The 24,959-nt window shown below is 41.7% G+C and overlaps 1 protein-coding gene across 4 annotated transcripts in view; it reads left to right on the top strand.

Moving 5' to 3' along the window:
- LOC144307822 (uncharacterized) overlaps window positions 1-24,959 on the top strand; it is a 122,591-nt gene that overhangs the window by 2,069 nt on the left and 95,563 nt on the right. For 2 of the 4 annotated variants that reach the window (XR_013374520.1, XR_013374521.1), the window contains exons 2-3: window positions 1,416-1,570; window positions 10,214-10,782. The exons of the other annotated variants lie outside the window; for them this stretch is intronic. The gene's annotated coding sequence lies outside the window, so the exon portion shown is untranslated. The remainder of the gene's footprint in view (window positions 1-1,415; window positions 1,571-10,213; window positions 10,783-24,959) is intronic. 4 annotated transcript variants of the gene reach the window in all.

The raw sequence follows: 24,959 nt of genomic DNA, 5'->3' as shown, positions 1-24,959 counted from the left end.
CATATGTTAGGGGCTGAGATTTCAACACAGAAATTTTGTGGGGGCACAAAATTCAGTCTATAACATGGGTTGCAGAGGGGGTGATGGGAGCTGTGAGGAGGGTATTATGATTAGCAGCACCAATAAAACCACACAGTTGGAGCAAGGAAGACAGTCCTCCAGAAGAAGGAATGGGTTGTTGTTGGAAGACAGGGTAGTGGCCACATAAAATAAGTAGATCTCACCACAACAGCAAATAATAAACCTTCAAAATCCAAGTAACCTTCACTGCTAATGCCACTGACCCTGCTCAGGAAGAGATAACATCCCTGAGAGCCTCATTTCTTGAAGAATGGTGCCTGACAGAGTTTGTCTTTCTAATCTTGTTCAGTCATGACAAATATTGCTGTGCTCCTGTCCCTTCAAGGAAACACTTAGGAATAGAGAGTGACCGTATAGTTCCATTTCTGTGTCTAGAATAGAATAGGCAAAATCCTGGAGACAGAAGGTAGCTTGGCAGTTGCCAGGGGCCGGGGGGAAGTGGAGGTGATAGCTAAAGTATATGGAGGTGATGGTTGCACAACTTTGTCGATGTGCTGAAAACCATTGGATGGTACACTTTAAGTGGATGACTTGTATGGTATGTGAATTGTGTCTCAATACTGCTATTTAAAACAACAACAACAACAACAACAACAACAACAACAGAAGGCTGAATGGTTTCCTTGGAAAGAAGCTTAGAAATTGACACAATGAAGAAGAGCAGACGGACATCCCTTCAGCAAACCAGACCTACAATGGAAGACAGTGGGTGGAGGCGAGGTCATTACTGACCTCAGAGCCAGTCCAAGTGTGGGCTCCTGGGAGCTCAATAGAAATGTAAATTCTTGGGTCCTACCTCAAACTATCAAGTCAGAATCCCTGGGGGTCACTAAAGTTGAGGAAGCACTAATTTAATTCCTTGTTGCTTTTAATAAACAGGAAGGCCTTTCCCTAACAGTGTGCAAAGTGCTGACACAACAGCGCTTCCCAAACTGCAGGTCAAACAAGATGTAAAAGCAGCAATAACACGCTTTAAAAAAAAAAAAAATGTCACTCGAGGGTGCCTGGCTGGTTCAGTTGGAAGAGTGTGAGACCCTTAATGTTCGGGTCGTGAGTGCAAGCCCCATGTTGGGTGTAGCGATTACTTAAGTAAGTAAATAAATAAAAACTTTAAAAAAGAAAGTTACTTGGACAAAAGAACCTTAATTCTGTACTTTGCAGATAACGATACCAACATAACAGGGCTTATTAACAACCAATGGTTACTTGCAGTGAAGATTGTTTCTTTGCTGGAAGCTGCTGAAGCAGTTAAGCAGACTGATGTGCCTTGAAGCTGCAAGTATTTTCTCCATGACCTGCTGGAAAGATACCTCTATCATTTTTCTCCACTGCAGATGCTGAAATTGGTGTGAATGCAAGGAAAGCTGAGATGCAGGTGGAAATTCAGAGATAATTTTGTCATCTTGAAAGCCAATTACTTGCTCCAGTGCCACATTTCCAGATCCAAGGTTTGAGGACAAATTTATCTCCTGTAATCATGTGAAGCAATGTAAGTGCTGCACACATATTAGAAATAAAAAACCAGAGCAAGAAAAACAATCCTAAGGTTGCTCCTGAAAATATTCAGAAATTATCTTCTTTAAACCATGCACAAAAGCTTGGTTGGTGATCCTTCTTCAGTGAAATGGCACTGTCCCCATCCACCTAACCTTTAACTCTAGGAGGTAAATTTTGACCTTAGTCAAAATTAGGAAGGAAACTTAGATCAGTGGCCGCATCCCCAGAAGCAGAAGTCCTTGCTGGCAGTGCTGGCCAAAAACACCATGTGCCTGCTCTGATTTCACTTGAAAGTGAATCTCTATTTGGTACAAAATTGCCAGCCTGTAGTACAATGGTTGAAAGAATAGTCCAGCAGCTGTCTGAGCCTGGATGTTTCTGTAGCTACAGTAAAATATCACACTTTAAATAATGACTACTATAACTTTTATTTATTACTTTTTTAAAGATTTTATTTATTTATTCATGAGAGACACAGAGAGAGAGAGAGAGGCAGAGACACAGGCAGAGGGAGAAGCAGGCTCCATGCTGGGAGCCCCAGGGACTTGATCCTGGGTTTCCAGGATCACGCCCTGGGCTGAAGGCAGGCACTAAACCTCTAAGCCACCCAGGCTGCCCAGACTACTATAACTTTTAATAATAAAATTGTAATATTTTGGGGGACACCTGGGTGGCTCAGTGGTTGAGTGTCTGCCTTTGGCTCAGGGTGTGATCCCAGGGTCCTGAGATCGAGTCCCACAGCAGGCTCCCCGTGGAGAGCCTGCCCGTGGGGAGCCTGCTTCTCTGACTCTGCCTATGTCTCTGCCTCTCTCTCTGATCTCTCATGAATAAATAAATAAAATCTTTTAAAAAATAAATAAAACTGTAATATTTTGGAATAAAATTTTGTATATAGAAGTTCATTCTAGAATAAAATACAGTTGACCCTTGAATAAAATGAAAGTTAGGGTCCCAACCCCACTTGCAGTTGAAAATCCACATGTCACATTTTTTTTTAAGATTTTATTTATTTATTTGACAGAGGGAGAGAGAGAAAGCACAAGCAGGGGGAGCAGCAGGCAGAGGGAGAGGGAGAAGCAGACTCCCCACTGAGCAGGGAACCTGGGGTTTGATCCAGGACTCTGGGATCATGACCTGAGCTAAAGGCAGACACTTAACTGACTGAGCCACCCAGACACCCCTAAAATCTATACATAACTTTTGACTCCCCTGAAACGTTACCAACAGCCTACTTTTGATCTGAAGCCTAACCAATAACATAAAGTCAATTAAGATATATTTTGTTTGTTATATGTATTATGTACTATCATGTTATAGTACCTAACTTTTTCTTTCCCTCCCTTCCTTCCTTTTGTTCTTCCTTTTTTTCTTTTCTTTTTTTTTTTTTTTTTTTTTTTTTTGGTATTTCTAGGCTATGCATTTTGTCTGCAGTTTTTTTTTTTCAAATTGTGGCAAATCTCCAAAAACTTTTCTTTTTTTTTTTTCCCCAAAAACTTTTCAATGTCTTTACAGAACCAAATCTGCATGTAAGTGGACTAATGCAGTTCAAAGCTGTGTTGTTCAAGGGTCAACTGTATTTGTTTCTGGTCTTGGCTCAAGCCACTGGGCACTTGGCCAAAACGTGTATTTTGTGCGCCTCTGGATTATATTGGACAAAACTTAAAATTAACATTGGGTATCTAGATTTGGAAAACAATTTCTTGGCCTCCTCTGCAACTCCACATGAGCTTGTGTCCTTGCTCACTTCTCTCTCTCTTCTTTCCTTTCTCAGTTTTGTCCCTCTTTGGAGCCAAACACACATTCCTTCCATTTTCTTAAGGGAGCAATCTGGCCCTCTCACCTGTACCTCCAAATTCAGTGAGGGCTTTTCTTCACATAGTTAAGGCCTTTTCTTCACATAGCTAAGGCCTTATAGTAAGTACTGAAACCTAGAGCAACTCCTTCCCCAGACTCTTACAGATACAAATGTATATATTAGCAGATATATGTAATGTAGTATAGTTTATATATAATTTACATAACATATATGCAAACAATAGTTGATACTATTATTATTTTTTTAAAGCATATATATTTTTTAAGATTTTATTTATTCATGAGAGACACAGAGAGAAGGAGAGGCAGAGACACAGGCAGAGGGAGAAGCAGGCTCCATGCAAGGAGCCCGATGTGGGACTCGATCCCGGGTCTTCAGGCTCAAGCCCTGGGCTGAGGGCAGGAGCTAAACTGCTGAGCCACCCAGGGATCCCCTGATACTAAGTATTAAACTAAAAAAAATGTCCAATGAATGGAAGTAAGGGGCACATGGGAATTCTTTATATCAGCTTCACAATTTTTCTGCAAATCAAAATTTACTCCAAAATAAGAAAAAAAAATTTAGTGGATGGAAGAATATGTCAGAAAATAAAACAGTCCTGCCAGCAAGATCCCTTCTGTACTAATGTAGAGGAGAGAGAAAACACATGATGCAAGTAGTCCATGCAAGAGACTGTGAAATTAGGACAAAATCTCACAATCTTTATAGAGCAAAGCAGAAGGAAAAACAATGACTTCTCCTATCTCCTGAGGAGACATAGGACTTAGTTCTCTGAAGGCCTCCTGTGCCTCTCTCCAGAGGCCCGTTAGCTAACTTCAGAGGTACATACATTTACATATCTAGGGGCTATTTGGCCCTCAATCTTACAGATAACTTCATTGTCAGAATGGGAGCCTGGAGAGATTTATCTCCATCCCAGAGGTTAGAGTAAGGACTCTGATTCATGATGTCTTTAGAGAAAAGGGTTGGGAATAGGAGGAGAATGGTCTCTTTGCTGCCTGTAAACAGAGAAATAATTTTTATTTACTCTCACAATACCTAGTGTGGAAGATGCACATCAAAGAGAACTAATAGGGGTGCCTGGGTGACTCAGTCGGTTAAGCGACTGCCTTCATCTTAGGTCATGTTCCCAGGGTTCTGGGCTCTCTGCTCAGTGGGGAACCTGCTTCTCCTTCTCTTCTGCTGCTCCCCTGCCTTGTGCTCTCTGGTGCCCTCTTTCTCTGTCTAATAAATAAAATCTTTTTTTTTTTAAAGATTTTATTATTTATTTATTCATGAGAGACACAGAGAGAGAGACAGAGGCAGAGACACAGGCAGAGGGAGAAGCAGGCTCCACGCAGGGAGCCCGACGTGGGACTCAATCCCAGGTCTCTAGGATCAGGCCCTGGGCTGCAGGCAGCACTAAACCGCTGCGCCACTGGGGTTGCCCTAATAAATAAAATCTTAAAAAAAAAAAAAAACCCAAAGCAAGCAACTCTAAACAGATATTTTTTAGGGATACATATAGATGTTGTAAAACTATTTTTTTAGATGTTGTAAAACTATTAAGAAAAGCAAAGGAGGAAAACAATTAACAAAATTCAAGATACTGGTTACCGCTGGGGGCAAAAGGAGTGCGGTAAGGACCTTGAAACATTAGCAGCATTATTTCTTAGATTGGTATGTTACATAGACATTTATTATTCTGTATACCTTATATAGGTAATACAATCTTTTAAAATATGAAGTAACTCATGGTGGATAGTTTTGTTTTAATGGCAGGTAGAGATAGTAAAAGCTAAGGGAGAGACTAGTGCTAGCAGGATTTCCAGAACAGAACCCTTCAGGAGGAGCTGAGACTTCAGGAAGGCCTTTGGAGGGAGGAATCACATACTTTTTCAAACCTGGAATGAATTTGAGAGTTTATTTGCCCTGCCCCCTCCTTTTGCAGATGAAGAAATTGAGATATACCTTTCTTAAATTTTTTTTTATTTTTTAAAGATTTTTTATTTTTTTAAAAGTAATGTCTACACCCAAAGTGGGGCTCAAACTCATAACCCTGAGATCAAGAATCACATACACCACCAACTGAGCCAGCCAGGTGCCCTGAGAAGTACCTTTTAAAAAAAGGCTTTAAAAAAAACGCTTAATATATTCTCCACATTGTCAGACCAATTGCAAGGTGGAAAATTGGAGTGAAAAGCTCTTTTGAGAAGAGCCTTTTAGGTGTTGCACACTGTAGCTCTACATATGTCAGGTAGCAATTCTCTTTTTCTTGATCTTTGTATACTTCTCTGCTCAGTATATGCTCCTAGTCCTATTCAGGGGGCCTTGAGTGGGTCATTCAGCTATTAGTGGTTCAGCATGACAGGCAGCTACGAGTGGACAGGCAGCCTCAGTCTTCTCATCTTCCCCTCCTGCCCCAGGCAGGTACTGCCTGGAACCTATTAGATTCTATCTGGGGTAGTGATAGTACCAGATGAGCATCCTGTTCTGTCCACGGTGCTCTTATACTCCTGGGTCATTAACCCAACACCTCCAGAGAGTACCAAGTGTTAGAAACATCGTGTATCATTCACTTCATCTTTAATGAGCTACCTCACTTCATCGTACTACTCGCATAACTACTCAGGAACAGAATTATAATCTCCCCTCCCACACTGGAGGTTGGACATTGTCAGGTTCCAGCTCAGAGCTGCCTGGCTTCTACATATGTGCTGCTTTTATTTACTATAACCTACTAACTGTGGTATCTTTGTCATTCTAAGTATTTAATCCTGTTTTAATCCTGTCTTTCCCCTGTCGTGAATTAGTAATTTATCTATTTGCTTACAGTCACTTATTTATATTAGAACTTCAGCTGGAAATAAGGTTGCCAGATTAAATGCTGTGCAATATTTGGGACACGTTTTACTGAAAAGTGATTTCAAGTTTATCTGAAATTCAAATTTAACTGGGCATCCTCTATTTTTAATTTGCTAAATCTGGCAATCTTAACCCAAAACCTTTGAGGAGGTACTTTATTATTTCTAGGGAGGCTTTTCCTCCTCAAAACACATGAGGTAGGTTGGCCATTGAGTAAAGACCTTGAAGGAGTCTTCTCAAGTCTTAATTGGGGGTGATCATGTCCCCCACCCCCAACATTTGGTAATGTGTGGAGACATTTTTGATTGTGATAACTGGAGCGGGGCTTGGTACTGGCCTTTAGTAGGTAGAGTTCAGGGATGCTGTTAAACGTTCTACAGTGCACAGGACTACCCTCCCCCACCATCAACAAAGAATTATCTTGTCCAAAATGCTAGTAGTACCAAGGCTGAGAAATCTTGCAGTAAAGAATTACTCATCTAAGGTAGTATAAATCCAGAAATATACATATATTTACAGGTTGTTTTTTTTTTTTTAATCCCTTTAAGGCTACCAATATATTTCCAAATAGAGCTTGACCTTCTTTCATTTTTTGGAAAAATAATGCCAAAGCCATTTCTTTATCCAAACTAGTTAATTTATAATTATAGATCCTGCTGGCAGCAGCAGTAGACTCAGATTCTTATGTATTTTAGCATATATTAGAATAGCCACTTAATATTAGATTTGTACTCAATTACGTTTATTGAATAATGTTCTTGACTTGTCCTAGGAGCAGGGTTAGAAATGAGGTGGTCTTGAGAAACAGTCTCAATATATTAGGTTGAAATACATGATGGTCTAAACTGGTTGAACGTTTTCAAGTTCACGTGGTTCGACCTGATGTGTGGTGTGTGGTAAGACTGCTCAAGATGGAAATGCACTCTGATCCAACCCAGGCCTCGAGTCCATTAGAGCTTTTTTTTTTCTTTTAAAGATTTTTTTTATTTACTTGAGACAATGAGAAAGAGAGAGAGCAAGCACAAGTGGGGGGGACAGAGGGAGAGGGAGAAGCAGACTCCCTGCTAAGCAGGGAGCCTGACTGCTGGGCTCCATCCCAGGACTCTAGGATCATGACCTGAGCCAAAGGTAGACGCCCAAACAACTGAGCCACCCAGGTGCCCCTTTGCTTTAATTACTAATGGCACTTGGGAAACTTGTCTTTCAGCTATTCGTTGTGCCAGCCCTCTTCTCCTTTATCTGCTTCCATGCATTTCACTGGCGTGGGCCATATAAAAGTTAGACCCCCAGGTGCACAAAATATGCTCAAGGGTTCAATGGCAAATAAATCCACCAGGAGAGAGAATTCAAACTTTAATTTGTAGTCTTCAAAATTTGGATCCAGATTTAGCTCGGGGCCCTGAAGTGAAGAAGGAACAGCATGTTTTAAGTCTTTTTCTTGTCAAGGGCCCCTAGAGATAAGGGGCATAAGAGAAATGCCAGCTGCTCATTGTTCAACATCCTCAAACATAAATATTAGCTGTATTTTGGTGTAATAGGTTTAGAAAAAAAAGTCTTTGTTTAAAAAAAAAGACTAAGGACAACATATACTAAAATGCTTTGAATTTCACAGATGATACCCTACTAATATTTTTAGTTTAGCACCATCTGTTTATCTGAAATTAAATTTCTGGCAAATGGTCACGCCAGGAGATGCTGTTTTTATTTTTGTGTGCAGCTGAAACACAGAATAATAAAAATCTGCTTGAGTTGAAGAAATATGTTCATAAAATGTTTCTTTTTTAATCTGAGTTGGCTGAGAAAATGACTTTTTAATCTAGTGGCAGCTGCTTTCATTTGGCTGGTTTTCAGTCTAAATAGTTTATGTTGGAGACAGATCATTTGTTTTATATTTGGATGCAGGATACCAAACAGTGCCTTTTGAGCTATGAGGAGGACCCGGATATGCAAACATCTTATTCTCCCCATTAGCCTACCTTTCTGATTATTTCTTGTTTCTTTGACTGACCCAAGTGGCATGCAGTAGGTCTGTAAATTAAAAGCACAAGTGGCAAATTGCATACCACCCGGTTGCCGTGTTATTTTTATTCGACTCTAAGAAAGTCACATCCTACACATTAATTGGCATTTGTTTACAGCAGGGGGAAATGATGGCTTTTGAAAATATGACTCAGTGGAAACCCTTCTCGTCACACTGGCTTGCAAATAGAATCCCTGCAATCTCTTTGGGTACTGTGGGTGATTCCACTGGGAGCCCGATTCTTCCCAACAGAGTGTTAATTAAAGAGAGCCACCTCTTGGCACCTCTCTTGCTCCAGCTACACTTCAGAATCCTCCAGTGGCCTCTTTAATCAACAACATGTGTTCGATGTCTACTTTTAGCGTGAGGTGCTGCAGCTACCACCCTGATTTCAAAGGCAGTAGCAAGGACAAGGGGCTTTTACTGCATTCTTACCAAGTCAGGGCACCCAAACGTATGTTAAAGATGCCATTAATATCTGCCTTGGGTTTGTAATAACCGACACTTACTGAGAACAGCATGAAGTTCATGGAAGAGACGGATCTGGCCTGTCTTTGTGTTCCAGCACTTTGTGCACCAGGTTTCATTATGTTTATCTAATAAACCCGCTTGTCCTACTGGGCAGTGTTGTTAATTTTTTGTACCAGTTCTCTTAGTTTTGAAAAAAAAAAAAAAAACACAAAGCAAAACAATGTGCTATTTTGAAATGTAAAGGCTGGTGTTCACGAATAAACACATTACTCAGAAAAATGAAGTGCATTTTAAAGAAAATTGATGTATGGGTCAGCTCGGGCTGCCCTAACAGAACACCACAGAGTGGGGGGCTTAAACAACAGAAATTCATTTATTTCTCACAGTGCTGGAGACTGGGAGGAAGTCCAAGATCAAGGTGCTGGATCCTAGTGAATACTCTCTTTCCTGGTTTACAGATGGTGGCCTTCTTGCTGTGTCCTCACAGGGTAAATTATGGGGTGGGGGTGGGGGAGCAGAGTTATCTTCCTTTCCTTCTAAGGCCTCAGTCCTATTAGATTAGAGCTCCACCCTCATAACGTCATTTAACCTTAATCACCTCCGAAAATTCCTGTCTACAAATACAGTCATTTTAGGGGCTAAGGGTTCAACATATGAATTTTGGGGAGAAACAGTCTAGTACATAGCACTTGAACTGGACTGAAAAAAGACACTTTAATAATAGGACTCTCAAATTACCATGAAAACAGCAGCTTACAAAAATTTGGTATTGTTACCTTTTAATTTTATGTTTCAAAAAAAAAAAGTTTTCAGAGTTTTATTTAAAATCCAGGGGCACCTGAGTGGCTCAGTGGTTAAGCATCTGCCTTCGGCTCAGGTCGTGATCCCGGGGTCTCAGGATCGAGTCCCACATCAGGCTCCTTGCAGGGCGCCTGCCTCTCTCTCTGTGTGTCTCATGAATAAATAAATAAAATATATTTTTAAAAAAATCCAAAAAGGCGCCAAAGTAATCTGTGGAGTATCAAAAGTCAGGATAGGGGACGCCTGGGTATCTCAGCAGTAGAGCATCTGCCTTTGGCTCAGGTTGTGATCCTGGAGTCCGGGATTGAGTCCCGCATCGGGCTCCCTGTGGGGAGCCTGCTTCTCCCTCTATGTCTCTGCCTGTCTCTGTGTCTCATGAATAAATAAATAAAATCTTAAAAAAAAAAAAAAAGTCAGGATAGTCATGCCAGGGAACAGGGAGGGTCGAGTGACTGAAAGGGGGCACAAAAGGGGCTTCTGGGATCCTGCCGTGCTCCATTTCCTCTCTGGGTGCTGATGCAAAGGATGGATCAGTTTGTATTTGCTGAGCTGTTCATACATAATGTGTGCACCTTACTGTATGTGTGTCATAGGTCAATCAAAAGTTCAAACATGAAAGAAACATGGGAGTAATGTGTTGAATACCAGAGATAAACTACACCATTGTCCCATTGTGTCCCCAGCTAGACCACGAACGGGCTGCTCCTCCTTTGTCTTCTCTACTTCAGAAAGGCACGAGAGGTTAAAATCTACCGAGTTGGCGCATACAAAGAAGACTAGGCTGGGGTAAGGTGGGGCATAATATCATCTTCCCACGGGCACAAGCGGAACACTGCAGACACAGGGAAAATTTCTGGCTGACTTTGCTTGAGGCTGTTTTTCTCAGCCCCGTAGCTCAGCAGCTGGAGGCCAAAAAGCCAGGTTTCCAGGGACAGGAGGAAAGCTTTCTGCGTAAGAGGCAACGTGGACTGCAGATGAGGGGTATAACCAGGGTCCTCTCGAGGGTGGTGGCAGTTTTAAATGGGTTGTCAGCAAACACCACCACGTCGTTCCAGAAGGTTCCAGCTGCTCTAGGAAGAGGCTTTGAATCTGCACAAGTGCCAAAGCTGGTTCTACATAAATGTGCGGAGCTGAAGGGTCAAGTGATACATTTGCGAGCCTGGATGTCAGTGTCCCCAGTGACTTCACACTCACACACCCAAGGTGGAACTTGTCTTCTTAAAACCAGCTGCAGTGAAGCAGCTTGCTCCAGGTAATCTTTTTGACCAGCCAGTGGCTGCCTTGTTAGAGACCTTCTAGGTTTTTGCAAATAGCTCACGGCCCCAATTCCGGAACACCGGGACGTGCTCCATTGTTCCCAGCTTTCACATTCAGTATTTTATTGTTTCACACTGTGCTTTAACTTCCTACAGAACACGAACAGCAGTAGCTAGTTGAATGTTTTCAAAACCATTTACGTTTGTGGAGCTCACCTGGAGCTCACCGTGCCGCACAGGCTAATGGAAATTTTCATTGTTCCAGGAGCGCTGGCTCCGTCAACAATCCTCTTGGTGTTCCTGTATTGTCTTTCATGTGCGAGACAAGTGCACTTACCTCTTCTTACTTTTTCTAATTGTTTAGATGGGATTTAAAAATAACTGCATAAAATGCTTTTACAATAAATTTGGGAGCTCTTAGTTGTTATTTCCCCGTGGAAAGAAATGATTTTTAAGTTGTTGAGGGATGGCTTCTCCGCTTTTCGGTTTAAGACCAAGCGGAGTTGTTGAGGTCGAAAAGCTCTGATTCGGGGGTTTGTGGGTTGTGTGGGGGCGGACTGGCAACAGGCCCATCTCTTGGTGCTCTCCTAAGTTAAGAGCCTCTAGCTATTCCTGATCACAGTAGTCCCTTGCTGTGGGTAAGTTGCCAGCCGTTTAGGGCTGTAGCTCTCATTTCTGCACCACTACCCAGCCCTGGACACTCGAAATGTCCTTGGACCACCAGCACCGGACTACCCAGGAGCTCCTTAGAAGTGTGGAGCCTCGGGCCCCACCTTCGCTACAGTCTATAATAGCATGATTTGCATTTTAACAAGATCTTCTGAGTGATTCCTACACACATGCAAATGAATCAGCACGTAGGCAAGGGCAGGGATTGAGAGATCCCTCTGCTCAAAACCTCTCCCGCTGGGCTGGGCCTGCTATTGTTGGGGATGAATTTCTCCAGTTCGTACCGCTTGATTATGAAATATGCCCGGCCTGCGTAACTCAGTAAGTCATCTTCAGTTCAAAGCCTTCACGTGAATTCAGCCACTCGGGCCTTTCCAACTCGCCAGATGGCAGAGAGCAGGTTGACTGAGGAGCGAAGGTGGGAGGAAGGAAGTGGAGTAGAAAATGCAGCGCCTTCGGGGGAAGAAAAGTAGGCAGTCGGGGCGGCCGCGGCACCGCAGAGTGGTGCTGCCGGGGGGTGCACAGGAAGGAGCCAAATAGCAGCCACAGCGGTCACCGGAACGGGACTCCTCGCCCGCTTGACAATAAGAGCCACCTCGGGGAGGAGGGGGGCTGCTTAACAAAATCGATTCCCCAGAGGCAGGGAATTGCGGAACGTTCACCCAGGTTTATGGTTTATTCACCCCGAGCTTATGACATCTGAATCTCTAGGGGAGAAATATCTATATTTTTAGCAAGTGCCTCAGGTATTCACATCCACTGCACGACTGAGTGATTGGTGAGCCTGGGTCCTGTGCCTGGTCCTCTAGAAATCTTATTTCCAGCGCCTACCATAGGCCGAAAAACTCCATGACCTTTAGCCATCTGCTGTTTGTGAGGGGGAGGCCAGAGCCTGCCCAGGGTCCCCTAGGCAGTAGGCAGCTGAGGGCGGATTCCCCCCCAGGTCTGCCTGACTCCAGAGCCTTTGTTCCCTTTGCTCTGTCAAACCTTACCTTCGTAGGGGAGAAGAGCTCGCCCCTTCTTCCCTTCTAGGTTCTTTGGCTGGTCTAATAATTCAGTTGACATGAGACAGATTAACAAGAGAAAACCAAATTTAATTATGTGTGTATGGAAGCTCCAGATGTGAGACTCAAGTTGAGCTAACCAACAGGATAGGGGCCTGAGGCATTTTGGGCTTGCATATTCCGCTCCCCTTCACCTTCCATAAAGCCGTTGTGACCCAAAGCTTAATCTACCCAGGATGTGCTCTGGTTACCCCAACCCCACCTTTTGGGGGTGGCAGTTTCTGCAGAAGTTCCTTCATTTGCCTCCGAAATTGTGACACGGACATCCAGATTTGGGTGGAGTTGTGCAAGGAAACCACACGGGAGGATGTCCCCTCCCTCCCTCCGTCCTGCTGCGGTCAGTAACCAACACAACTAATAACCCCACAGCTACGATGCTGGTCCCAAAGGGATGAAAAGCAGGGCTCTTTTGGGGAATTGAGAATTTCTGGTCGCCTTGATATTAAAAAGGTTTTCCAAAGTGATAGAGGCAAGCACATATTGTTCTTGCCCTCTGAAACCTTATTTTGTTTCAAGAAATCCCTAGAAAGAAAACACACTAATTTAATACAGCAATGTTGAATAGCAATAGTAGCAAGAACAGGGCACCATCTGGTACGTTTGAATAATTGTCAAGGTTGGCTTTTCTTTAAATGCCGCATATTGCTCAGTCCACCCATATTCAGTTACTAGAGCTAGAAGTCATCTGGTGGTGGTGTATCGGCATTACAAGAGTGTACCTGCATATTGAATTCCTCAACTTGGACTCAGTTTGGAAATTCAGATGCAACATTTGACCTTCATCTATATTTAATATCCTGTTGTTGGTTACAGCCTCCTTTATGGATTTGTTTCAAAAACTTTGGATCCTGATTCTGTCATTTAGGGCAGTGGTTTCCCATGCAGGGGACATAAACCCCCAAATAATCAATTGGGACGTGGAAAACAAATATTGCCTTTTTCATTAAAATTTGTATCTTATATGTATTTCTCAATGTATAAGACATTGTACGATAGTAGTAAAATAGGTATAAAATTTGGAAATAAATGCATATAAATATACTGGGGTTGAGGTACATGCTTAAAAATTCCCACCTCTTGGGATGCTGGCTCATGAACTTTATTGACTTTTCATGCAGTGTATTGACTCCTCCTCCCAGCAGCCTGTTATCTGCTCATTTTGTAAGAGTGCCTTTATCCTTGTGAACTCAATTCCAGTTTGCCCTATGTAGGATCATGTGTTAAGTGTTCCGGGTACCTTCAAGAAAAAGGCATATTTATTGCTCTTAGGAAGTTTACTCTCTGGGCTGAAGATGTTGATAATGGTAATGACTTTGGAGAATTGAAGAATGATGATGGCGAGGATGATGATGATGATGGCCAAAGCAGAGACAAGGAGAAGAAAGCCCCATTTATGGCTTGCTTTAAAGCACAACTGAAATCACCACTTCTCCATGCTGTCTGGGAATGCGACATCTTTCGCTAGCGCGGATACTCTTCACTGTTTGTTCATCTTGCTTCCAATGTAGCTTAAAAATACTTTTTAGTCATCGTCAGCATGTACTATAATTCTCAGCTTCCTAGGATGTAGAGCCTTGGGAACAGGAGGTTTGTTGAGGCCTCTGCCACTCTTCTGTATTTTGGCCCTCGGTGCTCCACAAGCTGTGAAAGCTGTGAGTCATGACTCCCATATGGTGGGATTCCCTCCCCTCCCCTCCATCCACATGCCTGCCCAGCCATCTGCTGCCGCTCTCAAGGTTATGGAGCAAGAGATGACACAAGGAAGGAAAAGGAAAACACCAGGAAAATGAACACTGTCTTATAATAAATAAGACTGAAAAAAGATGTATTTTCTTGTTATCAAAGCAATTTGTATTCATTACAGGAAAATCAGAAAATGAAGCTCAAAAACAAAACAAACATAACACAACACAACCCAGTTTCCCTCACAGCATCATTAATCATTCCGACCATCTCTGTGCAGGTTTCTCCAAACCTGCATCCTGTCTAGGTATCTATCAAACAAAATGGAATTGTTTTGTAACTGTTTTTTTTTTATTTAATTTTATTTTTAAGTAATCTCTACACCCAACTCGGAACTTGAACTCACAACGCCAAGATCAAGAGCCACACACTCCACCAACCGAGCCAGCCCCTGTATAGGCGCCCCATAACCTGTTTTGTAAACTGAATTGTGAACGTCTTTCTGTATCTGTAACTATACCCCCACACTAGTGTTTTTAATGTTTAAGGAGCATTTGCTATGCAAGGCACTATTCCAATTGCTGCAGTTTATATATAATCATAGGTAAGATCATCTCTGTCCTCATCTGAGTATAACATAATTTTTTCCCTAATGTTTAGGTCATTTCCATATTTTTGCTTTTACAAACAATGCTGTGATGAATATCCTCATAGGTAAGTCTTTGCATAGACCCATAATTTTTCCATAATTGTGCTGGTGACTCTCTCTTTGCCCCTCTGCATTACTCCCCTTCTTCTTTGCCTTATTCTGTGGCCTGTATCAGTGGGCACATTTGCCCTCTGGCAGTGGGAAGCTCAAGGAGTACATTGGAGGTGGGTGGTATATTCTGACTTCCTCCCTGCCTCCTTGTGGATTGTCATTAGCTGCATTCTTGTACTGAGGTTGGCTCTGGTGCCTGGGCAGCCCTCTCCCGGGGCTTGGTTCTCAGGGAGTTGCTCACCCCAGGGTACCTCACCATTCCTTGTTGGTTTCCCTTAACCTTGTCCTTGTTCTTATAGAGAGTTCTTCATTAAACCCTTCTCAGTTACCCCCTGGGAGTGTGCCATCTGTTTCCTGGGAGGAGCCTAAATGGTAAAAACATGCTCCTACTCCTTGCATATTGTGCGTTCCTAACTGCTTGCCTGCATTGGGAACCTGGGATGGATTATGCAAAAAGGTCAAGAACTCCCTTTTCTCCTTTGACTTAAGGCCTGGGCACCAGTGACTACTGAGCAGCTATCTCCCATTTCTTTCTCCTGGACCCCTCTGTACCCCCATGGAGATCTCTCTCTCTTTAAAAAAAATTTTTTTTTATTGAAGTTCGATTTGCCAACATATAGTATAACAGGAGATCTCTCAACTGGTGACTAAGGCACTCTGGTGGGGACACAAGAGAGAACCAAGGGAGCCCTTTAGCCCTCCTACCCAGAGCTGCTTTGACCTCAGGGTCTCTGCAACCTTCATCTTGTTTTTCTTTTTAGTCCTTGAAATAATATAAATATCCATCTATGTATCTTTTTTTTTTTTTTTTTTTTTTTTTTTTAGAGAGGGAGAGAAGGGGAGAGAGGAGAGGCAGAGAGAATCTTAAGCAGGTTCCATGTCCAGCACAGAGCTTGACACGGGGCTCGATCTCATGACCTGAGCTGAAATCAAGAGTCAGATGCTTAACCGACTGAGCCACCCAGGTGCCCCTAGTCCTTGAATTAATATATTTAATTAATTTATTTATTGGAGTATAACATATAATGTTATATTAGTTTCAGGTGTACGACACGTTGGTTCAACAATTCTATAAATTACTCAGTGCTCAGCGCAGTAAGCATAGTCATCCTCTGCCACCACAGGACATTGTTACGGTATACTGACTATATTCCCCACGCCGTTTATTTTATGACTAGAAGTTTGTACCTCTTCATCTCCTTTATTTATTTTACCCAACCCCCAACCACCTCCCCTCTGGCAACCCCAGTTTGTTCTCTGTACTTAGGAATCTGTTTTGTTTTTTAAGTTACATGAATAAGTGAAATCATGTGGTATCTTTCTCTAATTTCACTTAGCATAATACCTTCTACATCCATCCATGTTGTTGCAAATAGCAAGATCTCATTCTTTTTTATGGCTGAGTAATATTCCACTGCGCACGTGCGCATATGTACATATTCTTTATCCATTCATCCATCGATGAGCACTTGGGTTGCTTCCATAATTTGGCTATTGTAAATAATGCTCCATTAAACATAGGGGTGCACATATCTTTTCAAATTAGTGTTTTCATTTTCTTTGGATAAACACCCAGTAGTGGAATTACTGGACTATATGGCATTTATATTTTTAATGTTTGGGGTTATATCTATTCTATTTTCCACAGTGGCTGAACCAATTTACATTCCTTCCAACAGTGCACAAGGATTCCTTTTTTTCCACTTCATCAACACTTGTTATTTCTTGTCTTTTTTATTTTAGCCATTCTGACAGGTGTCAGGTGATATCTCGTTGTGGTTTTGGTTTGCATCCCTGATGATGAGTGACGTTGAACATTTTTTCATGTGTCTGTTGGCCATCTGGATTGGATATCTTCTTTGGAAAAATGTCTATTCGGGTCCTCTCTTTGTTTTTAAATTAGATTATATGGTGGGGTTATTTTTTTGTTTGTTTGCTTTTGGTGTTGAGTTGTTCAAGTTCTTTATGTATTTTTAAAAATTTTTATTTATTCATGAGAGACACACAGAGAGAGGCAGAGACATAGGCAGAGGGAGAAGCAGGCTCCTCGCAGGGAGCCCGATGCGGGACTCAATCCCGGACTCCGAGATCATGCCCTGAGCCAAAGGCAGATGCTCAACCACTGAGCCACCCAGGCGTCCCTCTTTTTGTATTTTTGATTAACCTCCTTTACTTTGTTTTTGATGCCTGAACTCTTCCCTGAATTAGGAGTGATTGTATGGCCAATTCTTATTCTTTTGAATACCTGAGCTCATAGCAAAATTTTTCCTATTATAGTCTTAAGTGGTGTTTTAGTATTCTATTAAATAGGCAGAATTTTATTTTTAGAGCTTCTAGCTTGGAGTCCCTGATACTATCTCTTCTGTGATTTTCTCTTATGTGAATCACTAGAAATGTTTTTTTTTTTTTCTTAAAAGTCTGCATCCAGCTTTACCTTCCTTGCCTTTTGAATTTTTAGATAATGCTATCTCTTTCTTCAAAGATTCTTCACACTTCTGTTTAATCGATTGTTCTTGGCTGTTCAGAATTAAGTGTCTGTCCCATTTCTTTTGTCTTCCTCCCGGTCAATGAGATCACTAGTAAGACTAGACTATAATGATCAAATACTCTTCTTTTTAGTGATGTGAAACTTTCTGATGTCCACGTATTTGGGATTCCCATCTTATTGCTGTGCTCCAGGCCCTTGTTCCTGGGTACATTACCTTGTTCTGGAATTCCAAATCGCAGAGGTGGGCACTTGGTAGGAACTTTGTCTCAAAGTCAGAAGGATCTAGAGTTAAATCCAGTCACTTATTGGCTTTGTCACTTTAAGGCTTCTATCTTTACTGAGTCTCAAGTTTCTTGGCTTACCTCTCAAGGTTGTTGGGAGAAGTCAATGAGATAACTTGTATATAATAAATAATCTAGCACAGCATGTGGAAGAGTGGTCCCTTAGACTGTGTAACTTTCTCCTCCTGCTCTTGGCTCTTTTCTTTCTCCCCACCTGTCTCTCCTCCTCCCACTTGTCTTCCCACCTCCCTACCTGTCTTCTCTCTTCCCCATTTTTCCCTCCAGCCCCTCCCCCCATTCTTTTCTCCTTCCCATCTTTACTTTCCCCTCCCTCCCCACTTCTTTTCCTCTCCCTTCTCCTTCTTCTTCCTCACTTTTTTCTCTCCATTTCTTCTTCTATCTCTCTCCTCTCCCTTCCTCATCCCCACTTTCCCCTCTCTCCTCCCCACTTTCTCTGCCAGTGAGACTTACATGAGGATAAGAGGGGTTAAAACCAAGGCAGAAACATGCTATATGGTTTTGTTACTCCTTGGAAACAAACCATATAATTTCTGAGAATTATAGTCCAAAGGAAAACTCTCAATTGTAATCAAGGCTTTTCCAAGTATTTCTGAGTTCTTCCATGAACTTTTTCCTTGTAACATTAAGGACATAAAGAATGATGGGAAATTGCTGATAATGATCATTATTCTCCTGGTCTTTGGCTTGTCCAGTGTTCCAGATTGAAGATTTGTTGTGTTGAATCAAAAGATAAACCCTCAAATGGGGCACCTGGCTGGCTTGGTCAGCAAGTTGAGCACACAACTCTTGATCTTGGGGTTGTGAGTTCAAGCCCCATGTTTTAGGGGTTGAGTTTGCTTAAAAAAAAAGATAAACCCTCAAGGTGATTACATATATGTCAAATGGTCTTATTTGGTGTAAGGGAGCTGGCTGGCTAAATGAGGCAGTTCAGTCAGTAATTCTGAGGTGTTTAGAGTTGGGTTGGAAAGATGATCCTGAGTTCCAAGAAACTGCTCTATCAGTTGATAAGTGCTGCTCTAAAGGCTAGCTGGAGAAATGTATTGTGAGCCCTTAGTGCCAGAATTGAAACTTCACTTCACCCCTCCTTCTCAATCCTTACAAATTCTGAACTTTTCAAGGAAAATATGTTGGTCTTAAGATCTTTTAGGAATTTACTTCTCAACATCATGACAGAGAAAACATTTTTATCTTAAATTTTTATTACATAATATTTTTGTATACAGGATAATAATGTGATGTGTGTGTATAGACACATGTATACAGTGGAAAATGTTAAAATATAAACACACAGGGGTTTAAACATTTATATCTGGGCTCTCCTCCATGATTTTTACCTCTCCCACCAAAATAACTGCTCTTCTGAATTTTCTATTCCCTTTCATTAAAAACAAAACACTTTCATCATAGATGCATTCCTGAACAGTTCATTTTTGCTTTATTTTGAACTTTATAAAAAATGCCATTGTAATGTATATAGTATTTTTTCACTCAAGTTTCTAACATTCATCAGTTCATTTATATCACTGTTTGTAGCTGAAGTTCATTCCTTTATACTACTGCTCTTATATTCCATTTGGTGAATATACCACAATTCACTTATCCATAGTCCCGTCTGTGAATGATCTTGGTTGTTTATTGTTTCCAGGTGTTCTTATAATAGTCTTGTTAGTATAGATGAGAAATAAACTAATAAGAATTTTTAGTGTTCCTTTGTCAAATTGTCATAAACACTAGATTTATTTGCCTGGTGTCCCTTTGAGCTTTTTCTCTTTCATTATTCCCATTCATCACCTAAAGAAACTGAGATGCAGGAAAAAAATAAACGATTTACCCAGGCTCTGTTATCACTGCTGCTATTTCCACTACTGTTAGATTCAGGAACCAGTTAAGTTTCCTCTTGGTTCTTCTTGTCCAAATGAGGAAGAGCCCCTTCCATTCTCACACCAGAATTAGAAAGTTATTAATTTTGAGCTCAATCCAGGAAGCAGCATGTCACAGTGAAAACAGTATAAGCTTAAGAGGCAGCAAGATTTGGGTTTTAAAATGTTGCAGTGAGCACTTCTAGCAAATTCCTTTATCCTCCCAATCCTCATTTCCTCACCTGCAAAATAGAGATTGCAATGCCTTCCTCACAAGATGGCTCACTGATTATGTCAGGTGTGAAAGGCTTGAAAATCACATTATAAAATAAGGAACAGAGGAGGTTCATAACCTGACCAATGGGACTCATAATATCACTCTAAAAAAACGACACAGGTGGAATGTAGAAAGACGTCAGTTTTGGCTTATGCAGTTTCTGACCCTTCTGCTTAGAAAAGAGGAATAACAAAGTCCTTTGCTGACTTGATCGTGTTGGGGTGGAAAAATGTTCTCTTCTTCCCTTCTAGGTTCTTTGGCTGGTCTAATCATTAAATTGATATAAGACAAATTAACAGAAGAAAAACAAATTTACTTTGTCTGTACCGGTGCCCCAAAGACATGAGACTCAGAGGCAGTCAGGCAATTGAGGTTTATATGTTATTTTGAGCTAAGGAATGAGATAGGGGGTTGGGCTTGCAAAGGGGGAGAGGACAATTCGCAGGATATAAGAAAAGCAGATGTTTGGTAATTCCATGTTTGCCCTGCCATACACGTAGGTCTTTCAGATGAGAGTTAGCTCTGGTAATAGTGCTCTTTCTGGGCCAGGCTTCCTCTCTAAATTCTTATAGGCAATTAAAGGAGAGGTAAAAGTTGTTCTTGAATTTGCTGGGTCTTGATTGCCTTCGGCTCAAAATAATCCACGTATCAAAGTGGCACATTCTGAGGTGGCATTTTCTGCTCTCCTTCAGTGGTAATGTAATGTTTTGACTTTGCTTAGGATATACGCTTTTTCTTCCCAAGCCTGTCTTGTGGATTATCTTAATGGTCCTTTCATTAATAGCATAAAATTACTTTGTACTTTGACTAGCAAAGAAAAACTGATCACAGTGTCTAATAATTAAGGAGATCATGCTTTTACCTTTGAAGAAAAGTGTAAATTAATGATTGTGAACGAATGTTAATTAATGTTAAGCCATTACGTAAAGCATTGAAATCCAGATATCTGACTGGAGCTCCACTGGGAGTGTGACCCAGTCTGTCTTCATCTCTACTCTATCCCCAATGCCTTGCACAGTGACTACGCATAATAGTTGCTCAAAAAATATTTGATGAATGAATAAGTGAAAGGACTACCTCTTTTTGTCTTTTCCTATTGCTAAAATCTTATTTTTTCCTTTTCTGAATCTTGAATAATGGAGGTCTGGAATTCATGAAAGTTTGTCAACAAGTAAGCATTGCCCCTTTGGAGCATTTATCTTTGAAATGCAAATATTCCTGGGAATAACATACTATAATGCTAAGGAACAAATGGATAAGGTAAATTAAGCTAATTCCATAGCTCATCCTCAGCCTGGGAGTTTAGGGAAGAGATTTGGGAAAGTGAACAAAGATATCATAAAGACCTTTATGAATTAGTTTAATTGGAATTAGTTTAACTGGAGGCTTTTCTGTTGACAATTTGCTGATAATTCATAGCTGGAAGGTAAGAGACCAACAAAATGGGGGAAGGAGAGGAAAAAGCCCTAATCTTGTAGCCTGGACCTCTATGAGAAAAAGGAGCCCTGACTGGAGTGTACCTGAGCAACCTGAAGAGAAACTAGAGGATAATACACCTTGCATGAGGAAGTGGAGGGTCAGGCAGGCAGACAAATCTTTTTAGAAATCCTTTTTCTAAGGGGGTAGGTAAATGGAGTTATGGTATCCTGCCATACAGAGCAATACCTTCTTTTCATCCATTCCTTCATTTAACAAATATGCAAGGAATGCCTTCATTGTTCCAGGCATTATTCTAGGGGCTTGGAATACATAAGCAAAGAAAATGGACAGAGATCCCTGCCCTCCTAGAGCTTATATTCTAGTGGGGAGAGACAGACAGTAAACAAAAGACACAATAAATAGGCAAACCATGTAATAATACTAGAAGAGGAGATGAGTGAGGGGGAGCAGAATATGCATGCCACCCTAAAATGTGCCACTTTGACATGTGGATTATTTTGAGCCGAAGGCAATCAAGACCCAGCAGATTCAAGGAAAAACTTTTACCTTTCCCTTAACTGCCTAAAAGAATTTAGAGAGGGAGCCTGGCCCAGAAAGAGCTATTGCCAGAAATAACTCTCCTCTGAAAGACCTACGTGTATGGTAGGGTACACATTGAATTACCAAACATCTGCTCTTCTTATGTCCTATGAATTATCCTCCTTCTCTTTGTGTGTGTGTGTGTTTTTAAAGATTTTATTTATTTATTCATAAGAGACACAGAGAGAGAGAGAGACAGACGGAGAAGCAGGCTCCCTGCGGAGAGCCTGATGCAGGACTCTATCTCAAGACCTGGGGATCACGACCTGTGCCAAAGGCAGGGGCTCAACCACTGAGCCACCCAGGTGTCCCTCCTCCTCCCCTTTGAAGGCCCAACCCCTATCCCATTTCTTAGCTCAGGATGGCACGTAAGCCTTAATTGCCTGACTGCCTGTGAGTCTCATGTCTTTGGGGCACTCTTTCAGACACAATTTGTTTTTCTCCTGGTAACCTTTCTTATGTCAATTTAATGATTAGACTAGCCAAAGGAGTTAGAAGAGTAGAAGGAAAAATCTTCCTCTCTTACACTAGCAGTAGAAAACCAAAAACGTGGAGCAGGAAAAGGGACACTGAGTGTGAAAGGAAAGGAGGAGCCAATGGAGAAGTTTTAGCAGGGATAGTGGTATGAACTGACATGTTATAGAAGGTTCCATCCACCCTGGCTGCTTAAATGTGTGTATGGCAAGGAAAAATTCAGGCAGAGACCTATAGTTTAGGCAGAGAGTTACAGTTACCCAGGGAAGAAACTAGGTGCTTGGACCAGGGTGGTGCCAGTGAGGTGGTAAGAGATAAGATTGTGGATATTTTTGAAAGTAAAGCCATTAGAATTTCTTGAATGGGGTAGCAGAAAATGGGGGGAGTTGGGAATGTGTCAAGATTTTTTTGCCTGAGCAAATAGAAGGCAGATATTGCCATAACCTGAGATGGGGAAGGCTGCTGGTAGAGAAGGTTGGGGGAGAAAGGATTTGGAAATGTTGAGTTTGAGATGTCTGTCACATGGAATCGTTGACTAGACAGTTGGATGACCCTGCCTGAATTGGAAAGAAGTATGGGCTGGAGATATAATGAGGGGGAATTAAAGGCATTTTGTAGAATTTTAAGCCTTGAGACAGGTTAAGATCGTACAGGGAGTGACAGAGAAGAAAAAAGAGCCAGGACTGAGCCCTGGAGCATTATAGGAAAAGAAGAGGAAGCCAGCAAAGGAGATTGAGAAGGTGCAACCAGTGGGACGAGGAAAATGAGAGAGGTCAGGGTCCTGGAAATCAAGTGAAGTGGGTGTCAAGGAGGAGGGATTATGGACTGTGCAAAATGCTGCTGCTAGGTCAGGTAAGAGAAGACTCAGCCAGGGATTCAGCAATGGGAAGATCATTAGTGAACTGTGGAAAGCAGCTTCAGTGGATTGAGGAGGTCAAAGGTAAAACTGAGGTGGGTTTCATGGAAAATAGGAGAAGGATTGAGGATGGCAAGAATAGAGAACTATTTTGAGGAAAGGCTTACCTTCCTAGAAAGTTATATGACAACATATTTTTTAAGTAATTAAAATTTTTAATGATTAAAATTTTTAAATGAAATAATTTTTAATTAATATATATATTTTACAAGGATACTCTCTTCCGCAATAAACCTAAGAAGTTTTTGGTTGTTTTTTTAAGTAAATGTAATCAGAGATTTGCACTAATTTTGGCCTACATCTTTATACACAAGGATGCACATGGCCTTTACATGTGACTTGGGCTTCCTTCCAGCATGGCAGCTGGATTCCCAGGGCAAGAGAACCAAATGAAAGTCGCATGCTAGTATGACGGGGGGACTTTTAAAGAATGTCTGTCTTCAGCTCCCAGAAATTCTGAGTTCATTGTCTGGAATGGGCCCAGGTGTTGATATTTTATCAGCTGCCCAGGTGATTTTGTGTGGCCAGGGTTAAGAAACCACTGCTCTCATGAAGAGTGCGTGAAACAAAAGATTTGGCTCCTCAGGTGTCTGCTACGAGCAGTGGCTCCCCAGCAGTTCCAGAATGGTTCCAGAAATTTTAGCCATGCCCCGTGTCATTCAAAGGCATGCCATGGAAATAAGATCAAGAAAATGTCTGAAGCAGTTGGATCACAAGGGCAATTATTACAGAGCTCCACAGCTGCCACCAGGCTGCTTCAGGCTGATGGTGGATGGGCCCAGACCCTAGGTGCTTTACCCAGGATATCCTGGCAACCAGGAAAGGCTGAGTTGAAGAACTGTACTGGGACTCCTGGTTGCCCCGATCTTGAGGTGGCAGGTAGATGCATCAAATGCCACCTGGAGTTTGCCTCCATTGTTCCTGAAGGCATAATCTCTGCACCCTAGAAGATAATGCCCCTGTTTTATTATTCGATCAGCAGCTGAAAGGAGCAGCTAAAGATGAATGCCAGCTGGGGCTCTTCTGAAGTACTCCCAGTAGATGCCACAAAGAATTAAGATCCTGTTACTTTTTAACCTGACACAAGATGTCACCATTGCTCCTGTGCTTTTAGCAATAACAATATAAAGTTAAACAGCAGGGAGACTTTGACTCCCTGATTACACAAGTTTTTCCTTTTCCCTAACGGTATGTTCTGTCGATGAGGTTCATTAATCTATAGGCCATTCCATTTATCCGAGTTAAAGTATTTATAACTCTTACTTGATTTTCCCCCCCTTACACCAGCTATGGATCAAAATTAATATCTCTTTGTGAACACTTCACGAAGAAACTTTGGTGGAGGTGACCGTAAAACAAGATGAGCTGACGTTTTTATAGGATAACTGGACAATTGCAAATCATGTTTTAGTTCAGCTTTACTGCTGCTGCCAACGCGGAAGTGATCTCCTCTTACCATGCTTAGTTTGGTACCAGCGTGGAAAGAAAGGCATGGGCAGTATCCCGGGGTACAAATGGCTAAGAAGCGGGGTGGGTAAAAGGTCATTGGAGCACTAAAACATCATTGGAAATGTCACCTTTTTCACTGGAGAAAACCGTATTGACAGAACTTCTCTCGCGCACAGCACTATGTATGGTTGGGAAGAATACTTTGCAAGGTCG

Source organism: Canis aureus, chromosome X (assembly GCF_053574225.1).
Source record: "Canis aureus isolate CA01 chromosome X, VMU_Caureus_v.1.0, whole genome shotgun sequence".
In the NCBI taxonomy this organism is placed as follows: domain Eukaryota; kingdom Metazoa; phylum Chordata; class Mammalia; order Carnivora; family Canidae; genus Canis; species Canis aureus.
This window is presented reverse-complemented; position numbering and strand designations above follow the sequence as displayed.